Raw genomic sequence first — 13,287 nt, 5'->3', positions numbered from 1 at the left:
TTAGCTGAGGTCATTTGTACATGTAGGTAGGGGTGAAGTGACTATGCATAGATAATAAACAGCGAGTAGCAGCAGTGTATAAAACAAATGGGGGGGTCAATGTAAATAGTCCGGTGGCCATTTGATTAATTGTTCAGCAGATTCCTGGAGGACAGGCAGTTCAACCCCTTTTCATGAGAACAGTGAAAGGAAACGTGTGAGCCTACATGCTGTTTCTTTCATTTTCATATTCTTCTTTATCCTTCGTTGTTCTTCTTGAGGAGAGCAGATGACAGAGAAGAGAGAGACATGAGAAATGAAAGAAGAGGAGAGTGGTAGAGAGCATGACAGGACAGATGTGAGGACAGAGAGAAAAAAACAGTGATGAGAGAAGAAAACTCAAAGATAGGGAGTCATTTAGAGAGGGAGAAAGCAGAATAAGGAGAGGAAAAAATTGAAGAGAGAAGAGAGAAAGGTTGGAGAAGAATAGAGTTAAAGAGAAGAAACAAGAAGAAACAACAGGGGATGAGAGGAAACAAGAGAAGAGAGGAGGGGTGCGAGCGGAGCATGAGAGAGGAGTGCGTGAGAGTGTTGGCTTCAGGGACCTGCCAGGATAGCGTTGGTGTCATCTCCCTACAACCTCCCTTATCATTAAACACTGTCAGCTAGAAGAGCAGGAGGTGATAATTGTCTCTATGCTTACCTGGCTGGGAGGCTGCTCTTCTCAGCAAAACACACTCAGCGACACACACGCACACGCATGCACACAAACTTGCACACTCGCACACACACACATATACACGCACACAAACACATAGACACACACATAAATCATTACACTCGCAGACAAACACACCGACAAAACATACTTTTACTTCTTGTACATATGGAATACTAAGTTGCGGCAGATAACCTTGCCAGCTGACCGGTGATAGGTCCATAGACTGTCTGTTAAACTAATGGGGCAGATCGCCAGCATATTGCTTTCCCAGAGTCCCCTAGCGAGAGGGCCAATCATTTATTTCATCCTAGTTGCCGTGGCAACATTCAGGATGGTCTGGCGGTGGACGCTGTACAGTCCGGCCAACACAAAAACAACATCAGCAGTATAGTAAGTGTGTGTGTTAGGGCAAACCTGGGTTCAAATACAGGTGTATTTGATTAATTATTATTTTAATACTTATTTTCAATGTGATTTATCTTGTGCTGAAGACTGCATACGGTGACTGGATACGGAGAGTGTATATGGAGAGTGTATATGGAGACTGGAATGGAGACTGGATATGGAGACTGGATATGGAGACTGGAATGGAGACTGTATATGGAGACTGGAATGGAGACTGGATATGGAGACTGGATATGGAGACTGGAATGGAGACTGTATATGGAGACTGTATATGGAGACTGTATATGGAGACTGTATATGGAGACTGTATATGAAGACTGTATATTTATACTGTATATGGAGACTGGATATGGAGACTGTATATGAAGACTGTATATTTATACTGTATATGGAGACTGGATATGGAGACTGGATATGGAGACTGGAATGGAGACTGGAATGGAGACTGTATATGGAGACTGGATATGGAGAGTGTATATGGAGACTGGAATGGAGACTGGATATGGAGACTGGAATGGATACTGTATATGGAGACTGGAATGGTGACTGGATACGGAGAGTGTATATGGAGACTGGAATGGAGAGTGTATATGGAGACTGGAATGGAGACTGTATATGGAGACTGGAATGGAGACTGGAATGGAGACTGAAATGGTGACTGGATATGGAGACTGGATATGGAGACTGTATATTTATACTGTATATGGAGACTGGATATGGAGACTGGATATGGAGAGTGTATATGGAGACTGGATATGGAGAGTGTATATGGAGACTGGAATGGAGACTGGAATGGAGACTGTATATGGAGACTGTATATGGAGACTGGATATGGAGACTGGATATGGAGACTGTATATTTATACTGTATATGGAGACTGGATATGGAGACTGTATATGGAGACAGGATATGGAGACAGGATATGGAGACTGGAATGGTGACTGGATACGGAGAGTGTATATGGAGACTGGAATGGTGACTGGATACGGAGAGTGTATATGGAGACTGGAATGGAGAGTGTATATGGAGACTGGAATGGAGACTGTATATGGAGACTGGAATGGAGACTGGAATGGAGACTGGAATGGTGACTGGATATGGAGAGTGTATATGGAGACTGGAATGGAGACTGTATATGGAGACTGGATACGGAGAGTGTATATGGAGACTGGATATGGAGAGTGTATATGGAGACTGGAATGGAGACTGGAATGGAGACTGGAATGGAGACTGTATATGGAGACTGGATATGGAGACTGGATATGGAGACTGGATATGGAGACTGGAATGGAGACTGGAATGGAGACTGTATATGGAGACTGGATATGGAGACTGGGTATGGAGACTGTATATTTATACTGTATATGGAGACTGGATATGGAGACTGTATATGGAGACAGGATATGGATACTGTCTGTGGGGACTGTATATGAAGACTGGATATGGAGACTGGAATGGAGACTGTATATGGAGACTGTATATGGAGACTGGATATGGAGACTGGATATGGAGACTGTATATTTATACTGGATACGGAGAGTGTATATGGAGACTGGAATGGAGACTGTATATGGAGACTGTATATGGAGACGGTATATGGAGACTGGATATGGAGACTGTATATGAAGACTATATATGGAGACTGGATTTGAAGACTAGATATGGAGACTGTATATGGAGATTGTATATGAAGACTGTATATGGAGACTGTATATGGAGACTGTAAAGTGAGTCATTTCAGGCTGTATCACAACCGGCCGTGATTGGGAATCCCACAGGGCGGCGCACAATTGGCCCAGTGTCGTCCGGGTTAGGGTTTGGTCCGGGTAGGCCTTTGTAAAAAATGATTTGTTCTTAACTGACAAGTTAAATAAATGTGGAGGCTGTATGTGGAAACTGTATATGGAGACTGTCTACAGCACTGACTGGCATTGAGAAGCACAAAACATATTTTTAGCTGATCTGCTAAACTCGCTTAAGAAAAAAAAAACTTCGGAATTGACTCTGAGTGAAGGCTACATTATTATGTAGATGTAGGTGTTTTGACATGAATCTCATTCTATTATGTTCTCCAGCAGCCCACTGCAGCACGCACACACGCACGCACGCACGCACGCACGCACGCACGCACGCACGCACGCACACACACACACACACACACACACACACACACACACACACACACACACACACACACACACACACACACACACACACACACACACACACACACACACACACACACACACACACACACACACACACACACACACACAGTACATCTCATCTCTGCTACCCACTCTGCCTGCCTGCCTCCTGGTAGCTACTCTGTGGGACACACAGTTGAAAATCACTGGCCTATTGTCAATGTGATGTAGGCAGGACAAAGCGTTTCCCTTCTCTCTTCACCTCCTGCTCACTGTCTTTTTGTCCCTTCCTCACTCCCTCAAATGTTTCCCTTTGTTTATCTTTACTCATCTCTCTCCCTCTATACCCCTCTCTCCCCCCATCTCTCTCTCCCTCACCCCCCCCCCCCCTCTCTCTTTAGAGGCCTGCCAGTCTGTACCTGCCTAATTAGCACCTACTTTTACAAACCGCAGAGGAGAGAGAGAGGGGGAGGGAGAGCGAGAGAGAGAGGGAGAAGAAATCGAGGGAAAGACAGATGGGAGATAGACAGAGAGAGTGGGGGAAGGGAGAGAGAGAGAGAGAGAGAGAGAGAGAGAGAGAGAGAGAGAGAGAGAGAGAGAGAGAAAAGAAAGAAAGAAAGAAAGAAAGAAAGAAAGAAAGAAAGAAAGAAAGAAAGAAAGAAAGAAAGAAAGGAACAAGTGGAGACAGATGGAGAGGGAGAAGGGAAAAGAGAGAGATGGAAAGAGAGAGAGAGAGAGAGAGAGAGAGAGAGAGAGAGAGAGAGAGAGAGAGAGAGAGAGAGATTGCCAGTGATATAGAGGATGGGATAAAAACATGTCCTCTGTGGGCAAAGGAGAATCTCGAGCTGATGCACGATAAGAGAAGCTGATACACGATGAGAGAAGCTGATACGCGATGAGAGAAGCTGATACGCGATGAGAGAAGCTGATACGTGATGATAGAAGCTGATACGCGATGAGAGAAGCTGATACACAATGAGAGAAGCTGATACATGTGAGAAGATGATAATGGAACCAGATACATGAATTTTGGCTTTGCTTCTGAATATGACATCTTTACCTATACCATAGCCAAATAGATTTAAACTCAGTTTTTCAAAACTCCTGACATTTAATTATTGTAAAAATCTCTGTCTTAGGTCAGTTAGGATCAGCACTTTATTTTAAGAATGTGAAATAATAGTAGAGAGAATTATATATTTCAGCGTATATTTCTTTCATCACATTCCCAGTGGGTCAGAAGTTTAGATACACTCAATTAGTATTTGGTAGCACCTTAAAACTGTTTTACTTGGGTCAAACATTTCGGGTAGCCTTCCACAAACTTCCCACAATAAATTGGGTGAATTTTGGCCCGTTGCTCCTGACAGAGCTGGTGTAACTGAGTCAGGTTTGTAGGCCTCCTTGCTCGCACACAACACTTTTTTAGTGCTGCCCACAAATTCTCTATAGGATTGAAGTCAGGGCTTTGTGATTGCCACTCCAATACCTTTACTTTTTTGTCCTTGGCTTTCCTTGACTTTGTTGCCATTTTACAACAACTTTAGAATTATGCTTGGGGTCATTGTTCGTTTGGAAGACCCATTTTCTGACTGATGTCTAGAGATGTTGCTTCAATATATCCACATCATTTTCTTTCCTCATGATGTCATCTATTTTTTGAAGTGCACCTGTCCCTCCTGCAGCAAAGCATCCCCAAAAAATGATGCTTCCACCCACTGTTCTTCACGGTTGGGATGGTGTTCTTCGGCTTGCAAGCCTCCCCTTTTTCCTATGAAACAAAACGATGGTCATTATGGCCAAACAGTTTTATATTTTTTTCATCAGACCAGAGGACATTTCTCCAAAAAGTACGATCTTTGTCCCCATGTACAGTTGCAAACCGTAGTCTGGCATTTTATGCCGGTTTTGGAGCAGTGGCTTCTTCCTTGCTGAGCGGCCTTTCAGGTTATTTTGATATAGGACTCGTTTTACTGTGGATATAGATACTTTTGTACCTGTTTCTTCCAGCATCTTCACAAGGTCCTTTGCTGTTGTTCTGGGATTGATTTGCACTTTTCGGCACCAAAGTACGTTCATCTCTGGGAGACAGAACGCGTCTCTTTCCTGAGCGGTATGACGGCTGCGTGGTCACATGGTGTTTATACTTGCATACTATTGTTTGTACAGATGAACATGGTACCTTCAGGCATTTGGAAATTGCTCCCAAGGATGAACCAGTGGAGATCTACATTTAGTTTTTTGAGGTCTTGGCTGATTTCTTTTGATTTTCCCATGATGTCAAGCAAAGAGGCACTGAGTTTGAAGGTAGGCCTTGAAATACATTCACAGGTACTCCACCAATTGACTCAAATTTTGTAAATTAGCCTATTAGAAGCTTCTAAAGCCATGACATAATTTTCTGGAATATTCCAAGCTGTTTAAAGGCACAGTCAACTTAGTGTATGTACACTTCTGACCCACTGGAATTGTGATACAGTGAATTACAAGTGAAATAATCTGTCTGTAAACAATTGTCGGAAAAATGACTTGTGTCATGCACAAAGTAGGTGTCCTAACTGACCTGCCAAAACCATAGTTTGTTTAACAAGGAACATAAATTACAGGAGCATATTAGTAACAGTACCATATAAGTTACAGTAGATACATAGAAGTTACAGTAGCTGCATATAGGTTGCAGTAGATACACATACTTTAAAGTAGCTACATATAAGTAACAGGAGTTACATATAAGTAACAGGAGATACATATAAGTAACAGGAGTTACATATAAGAAACAGGAGTTACATATAAGTAACAGGAGTTACATATAAGTAACAGGAGTTACATATAAGTAACAGGAGATACATATAAGTTGCAGTCGATACATATACTTTAAAGTAGCTACATATAAATTACAGTAGCATATAGATACAGTAGATACATGTAAGTTACAGTAGCTAAATATAAATTACTGTAGATGCATATAAGTTAAAGTAGATACAAATAAGTTACAGTAGCATATAAGTTACAGTAGCATATGAATCACTGTAGCTACATATAAGTTACAGTAGCTACATATTAGTTACAGTAGCAAATAAGTTACAGTAGAATATAAGTTACAGTAGCTACATACAAGTTAAAGTAGCTACATATAAGTTACAGTAGCATATATGTCACTGTAGCTACGTATAAGTTACAGTAGATACATATAACTTATCATAGATGCATATAAGTTACAGTAGATACATATATTACATTAGCATATAAGTTACAGTCGCTACACAAAGGTTACAGTAGCTACATAAAAGTTACAGTAGCTACATATATTTTACAGTAGCATGTAAGTTACTGTAGATACATGTAAGTTACAGGAGCTACATATCAGTTACAGTAGCATATATTTCACAGTAGCTCAATATAACATACTGTAGATGCATATAAGTTAAAGTAGATACATATAAGTTACAGTAGCTTCATATAAGTTACAGTAGCATATAAGTTACTGTAGCTACGTATAGATACATATAGGTTACAATAGATACATATAAGTTACAGTAGCATATAATTTACAGTAGCTACATACAAGTTACAGTAGCATATAAGTTATAGTAGAACATATGTTACAGTAGTTACATACAAGTTAAAGTAGCTACATATAATTACAGTAGCATATCATTTACAGTAGATACATATAAGTTACAGTAGCTACAAATAAGTTACAGTAGCATTTCAGTCACTGTAGCTACATCTAAGTTACAGTAGATACATATAAATTACATTAGCATATAAGTAGCTACACAAAGCTTACAGCATCTACATAAAGGTTACAGTAGATACATATAGTTACAGTAGCATATACATTACAGTAGCTACATATAAGTTTCAGTAGCTACATTTCAGTTACAGTTCCTACGTATAAGTAACAGTTGATACATATACCTTAAAGTAGATACATATAAGTTACAGTAGCATATAAGTCACTGTAGCTACATATGAGATACAGTACATACTGTAGATACATATAAGTTACAGTAGCTGCATATTAGTTACAGTAGATACCTATAAGTTACAGTAGCATATAAATTACAGTAGCTGCATATTAGCTACAGTAGCTACATATAAATTACTGTAGAATATAACTTACAGTAGATACATATAAGTTAGAGTAGATACATATAAGTTACTGTAAAATATAAGTGACAGTAGCTACAAATAAGTTACATTAGCATATATGTTACAGTAGCTACATATAAATTACAGGAGTATATAAGTTACAGTAGCTACAAATAAGTTACAGTAGCATTTAAGTCACTGTAGCTACATCTAAGTTACAGTAGATACATATAAATTACATTAGCATATAAGTAGCTACACAAAGCTTACAGTAGCTACACATAAGTTACAGTAGCTACATATATGTTACAGTAGCATATAATTTATAGTAGAGCATATGTTACAGTAGTTACATACAAGTTAAAGTAGCTACATATAAATTACAGTAGCATATAATTACAGCAGCATATAACTTACAGTAGATACATATAACTTACTGTAGATGCATATCAGTTACAGTACATACATATAAGTTACATAAGGATATAAGTTACAGTAGCTACACAAAGGTTACAGCGTCTACATATAAGTTACAATAGATACATATAAATTACAGTAGCATATAATTTACAGTAGCTTCATATAAGTCACTGTAGCTACATATACATTACAGTAGATACATATAACTTACTGTAGATGCATATCAGTTACAGTACATACATATAAGTTACATTAGCATATAAGTTACAGTAGCTACACAAAGGTTACAGCATCTACATAAAGGTTACAGTAGATACATATAGTTACAGTAGCATATACATTACAGTAGCTACATATAAGTTTCAGTAGCTACATTTCAGTTACAGTTCCTACGTATAAGTAACAGTTGATACATATACCTTAAAGTAGATACATATAAGTTACAGTAGCATATAAGTCACTGTAGCTACATATGAGATACAGTAGATACATATAAGTTACAGTAGATACATATGTGTTCCAGTAGCAACATATAAGTTACAGTAGAATATAAGTTACTGTAGATACATATAAGTTACAGTAGAATATAAGTTACTGTAGATACATATAAGTTACAGTAGCTGCATATTAGTTACAGTAGATACCTATAAGTTACAGTAGCATATAAATTACAGTAGCTGCATATTAGCTACAGTAGCTACATATAAATTACTGTAGAATATAACTTACAGTAGATACATATAAGTTAGAGTAGATACATATAAGTTACTGTAAAATATAAGTGACAGTAGCTACAAATAAGTTACATTAGCATATATGTTACAGTAGCTACATATAAATTACAGGAGTATATAAGTTACAGTAGATACATATAGTTACTGTAGCTGCATATAAATTACAGTAGCTACATATAAGTTACAGTATATACATATAAGTTACAGTAGCTACATATAAATGACATTAGCTACATGTAATTTACAGTAGATACAACTAAGTTACATATATACATATTCATTACAGAATCTACATATAGGTTACAGTAGCTACATGTAAATTACAGTAGCATATAAATTACAGTGGATACATATAAATTACAGTAGCTACATATAGCTAATTCCAATCTGTAATCTCTTATTACATTTCGTAGCACTTCGCTTTCAGTTGTTTTCTTCCAAACAGGCAGAATCTGAAAGTTGTGCCCTGAGTAGCCACCTGAGACATCGCCATGGAGACGCAGCTGCAGGAGGAGCCTGACTGGGAGAGACTAACCACAGCTAGGCCTGCTGGGTGCCTAACACACACACAAACACACCTAGGCACACCTAGGTACACCTAGGCAACACACACACACACACACACACACACACACACACACACACACACACACACACACACACACACACACACACACACACACACACACACACACACACACACACACACACACACACACACACACACACACACACACACACACACACACACACAGAGGACTGGGGTGTTAAAAATGAGTTTGGTGGAGTTTACATCAGCATGAATACATCAGAAAAATACAGGGGACATACTGTAAATGTGGGGTGAAGGGGGGTCTGAGTGACTGGGCACTAGTAGTACAGATTTATCACTAGTATCGATTAGCCTCAGTCTCTCAACACCACACACACACACACACACACACACACACACACACACACACACACACACACACACACACACACACACACACACACACACACACACACACACACACACACACACACACACACACACACACACACACACACACACACACACACACACACACACACACACACACACACACACACCTCATACCATGTACACATAACACACACAAATGACATACACCTGCAAAAACATTTGCTCTCTGTCACGCTCATGAATTCAGAGAGAAAGACCACACAGAGACAGACACTCACCTGGGCAGAAAATATTTGTATTTTGTAGTTTATTGTAAAATACCAACTTTTCAAATAATAATAATATTTTCTTTGATATTCAAATACAGGTCTCAGAAAAACAAATAACATTTGAAGGTATTTGAATATATGCAAGTCATTTGAAAACAAAAATATATATTTATTTGATGGCTGACAAATATTTGTTTGAGAATCAAAAACTACCACAGTTAGTTGATCATCAGCACATGGTCTGGAAGGCTGTTAGACATGCATCTTAATATAGCCTACAGTTTAGAATGAAATACATGAGGTGCTGTGCTTTGGCAAAGTGGGTGGGGTTATATCCTGCCTGACGGGGCCACAGTGTCTCCCGACCCCTCCTGTCTCAGCCTCCAGTATTTATGCTGCAGTAGTTTATGTGTCGGGGGTTAGGGTCAGTCTGTAAAATATCTGGTCAGTCTGTTATATCTGGAGTATTTCTCCTGTCTTATCCGGTGTTCTGTGTGAATTTAAGAATGCTCTCTCTAATTCTGTCTCTTTTTCTCTCTTTCTTTCTTTCTTTCTTTCTTTCTTTCTTTCTTTCTTTCTTTCTTTCTTTCTTTCTCTCTCTCGGAGGACCTGAGCCCTAGGACCATGCCTCAGGACTGCCTGATGACTCCTTGCTGTCCCCAGTCCACCTGGCCGTGCTGCTGCTCCAGTTTCAACTGTTCTGCCTGCGGCTATGGAACCCTGACCTGTTCACCAGACGTGCTACCTGTCCCAGACCTGCTGTTTTCAACACTCTAGAGACAGCAGGAGCGGTAGAGATAGTCTGAATGATCGGCTATGAAAAGTCAACTGACATTTATTCCTGAGGTGCTGACCTGTTGCACCCTCGAAAACCACTGTGATTATTATTATTTGACCCTGCTTGTCATCTATGAACATTTGAACATCTTGGCCATGCTCTGTTATAATCTCCACCCGGCACAGCCAGGACTGGCCACCCCTCATAGCCTGGTTCCTCCCTAGGTTTCTTCCTAGGTTCTGGCCATCCTAGGGAGTTTTTTCCTAGCCACCGTCCTTCTACACCTGCATTGCTTGCTGTTTTGGGGTTTTAGGCTGGGTTTTTGTACAGCACTTCATGACATCCGCTGATGTAAGAAGGGCTTTATAAATACATTTGATTTGATTTGACATGGAATCACCATTTTTGCTGCTTCATGGTAACTAACAAATCTATTTTCCTAATGAGTGACATAAGGTTATACAGTAACACTTGACATCCAGTTCTTAGACATGTGTAGTGATTTTGGGATTGTTACAATAGCAAAACTGTTTGATGGGACTTTGGAAATGGCTTTATAGCTGCATAATAATGGAGATATTACATACACTACTGTTAAAACGTTTGGTTCACTTAGAAATGTCCTTGTTTTTGAAAGAAAAGCTTTTTTTTTGTCCATTAAAATAACATAAAATTGATCAGAAATACAGTGTATACATTGTTAATGTTGTAAATGACTATTGTAGATGGAAATGGCAGATTTTTTATGGAATATCTACATAGGCGTACAGAGGCCAATTATCAGCAACCATCACTCCTGTGTTCCAATGGCAAGTTGTGCTAGCTAATCCAAGTTTATCATTTTAAAAGGCTAATTGATCAATATAAAACCCTTTTGCAATTATTTTTAGCATAGCTTAAAACTGTTGTGCTGATTAAAGAAGCAAGAAAACTGTCTTCAGACTAGTTGAATATCTGGAGCTTCAGAATTTCTGGGTTCGATTACAGGCTCAAAATGGCCAGAAACAAAGAACTTTCTTCTGAAACTCGTCAGTCAATTCTTGTGAAAATCAAATGGCTTTAATTTTCTCTGAAGTATTTTCGGGTATCATTAAATGAATTGCAGTTTTCAACCTTTTCAGTGGCATGTTTAAAGAGTCATACAGTAGTTGACCATCACAACTTATTTATACTTCTCTGTACAAAATATAATTGGTTGATTGGTTTGACTTGATTATGTACATCTGTGGCAATAGACATTCAGGAGAATGGATAGTTACAGAATATTCAGATAGAAATGTATTGTGTAGATCAAATATGATAGATTGGAATAGTGTAGGACATTGCATTTGCTGTTCATTCTATTTCTATCTTCAACATGCAGTTCCAGATACAGCCCTGCCATTAGTTAAAGACAGCCAATCCAATCGGTTCTGAAAAGTAGTCACTTCCTGAGATCTGAATTCAAATATTTTTGGAAAGTAGTTGCTTTCTCAGATCTATATTCAAATTCTTTTAAAGAGTAGTTAATTTCTGAGATCTGTATTCAAATAGTTTTAAAAAGTAGTCATTTTTGGTGATCTGTATGCAAACAGCTGTAGTCACCTCCAAAGTAACTGTTCCTTATTTACTTTCCACAAAGCATAGTGAAAACCATAGTTATCCCAGGTCTAACACACACACACACACACACACACACACACACACACACACACACACACACACACACACACACACACACACACACACACACACACACACACACACACACACACACACACACACACACACACACACACACACACACACACACACACACACACACACACACAGCGGTCTGTATTATTTCCAGGGACAAGGGAACAGAAATAAAAGAGTAAAGAGCGACAGAAGGACTCACCTCCTCCTCCTCCCGACAGGGTCTTGTTGGCTGAAAGATACAACAGAGAGGAGAAACATCATGGGAAAACATTCTTTATAATGCAAATATCCCTTCTGGCTGGATTGTATACATCATGTTTTCAGTTTAATTGAGAATAGACCTTCAAGGTCTTATACTGTATACTGTATACAGCTCTGGGATTGGACCACTGCGTCATCTGCTCTGCTTCTGACATATGACCTTAGACCTCAGTGATGTCACAAGCTCCATCATGAGCCCTCATCTCTCGGTTGATTTCAAGGCCGATTGGAATAAATGCTGTTATTTTCAGTTCCCCCCCTGCTGCCAGGAATCATGATCCTCCAATACTGAGTAACTTTTAACCTGACAGGCTGGTCGATATGAGGACACCACAGCACCACACTAGCTAGCCAGGGGCAGCACAGCACAGTGGTTCAGTGTGTAACTTGTCTGGAAAGCTATCCATTCAGACAGGAAAATACAGAGGAACACGGGTAAATGGCCAGGGAGAGAAGAGGAAAGAAGAGGCTGGTCTTCTAGAAACCTCAGGTTTCTTCCTCTGTGTTACATCAACCATATTATGGATGACGCTTTATGCACAGAGAAACAAGTCTGTTACTCTTGTATACAAAGAGAGAGAGAGAGAGAGAGAGAGAGAGAGAGAGAGAGAGAGAGAGAGAGAGAGAGAGAGAGAGAGAGAGAGAGAGAGAGAGAGAGAGAGATAGACAGAGGGATAGGTAGAGCACGAAAGTGGGAGAGAGATGGGGAGAGAGAGACAAACACAGAGACAGAGAGACAGAAAGAGGGTTAGGTTGACCACAAATGTTCTATATCTCAGAGGAGGAGAGGAGAGGAGGAGAGGAGAGGCGGCAGAATGGCAGCATCTGTCTGTCCCTCTGGAAGACAAAAGCATGAAAGCAGAGCCCAGCAAG

The 13,287-nt window shown here is 39.5% G+C and overlaps 1 long non-coding RNA gene across 1 annotated transcript; it reads left to right on the top strand.

The window, feature by feature from the left end:
- Positions 1-3,863: 3,863 nt before the first annotated feature.
- On the top strand, positions 3,864-11,681 carry LOC127913689 (uncharacterized). The gene is made up of 3 exons (XR_008086525.1): positions 3,864-4,246; positions 8,947-9,054; positions 9,794-11,681. It is a non-coding gene; the product is annotated as an uncharacterized LOC127913689 (long non-coding RNA).
- Positions 11,682-13,287: the final 1,606 nt, after the last annotated feature.

This window comes from Oncorhynchus keta, chromosome 30, assembly GCF_023373465.1.
Source record: "Oncorhynchus keta strain PuntledgeMale-10-30-2019 chromosome 30, Oket_V2, whole genome shotgun sequence".
Taxonomy (NCBI): domain Eukaryota; kingdom Metazoa; phylum Chordata; class Actinopteri; order Salmoniformes; family Salmonidae; genus Oncorhynchus; species Oncorhynchus keta.
Note: the sequence above shows the minus strand (reverse complement) of the source record. Positions and strands in the feature narration are given on the sequence as shown.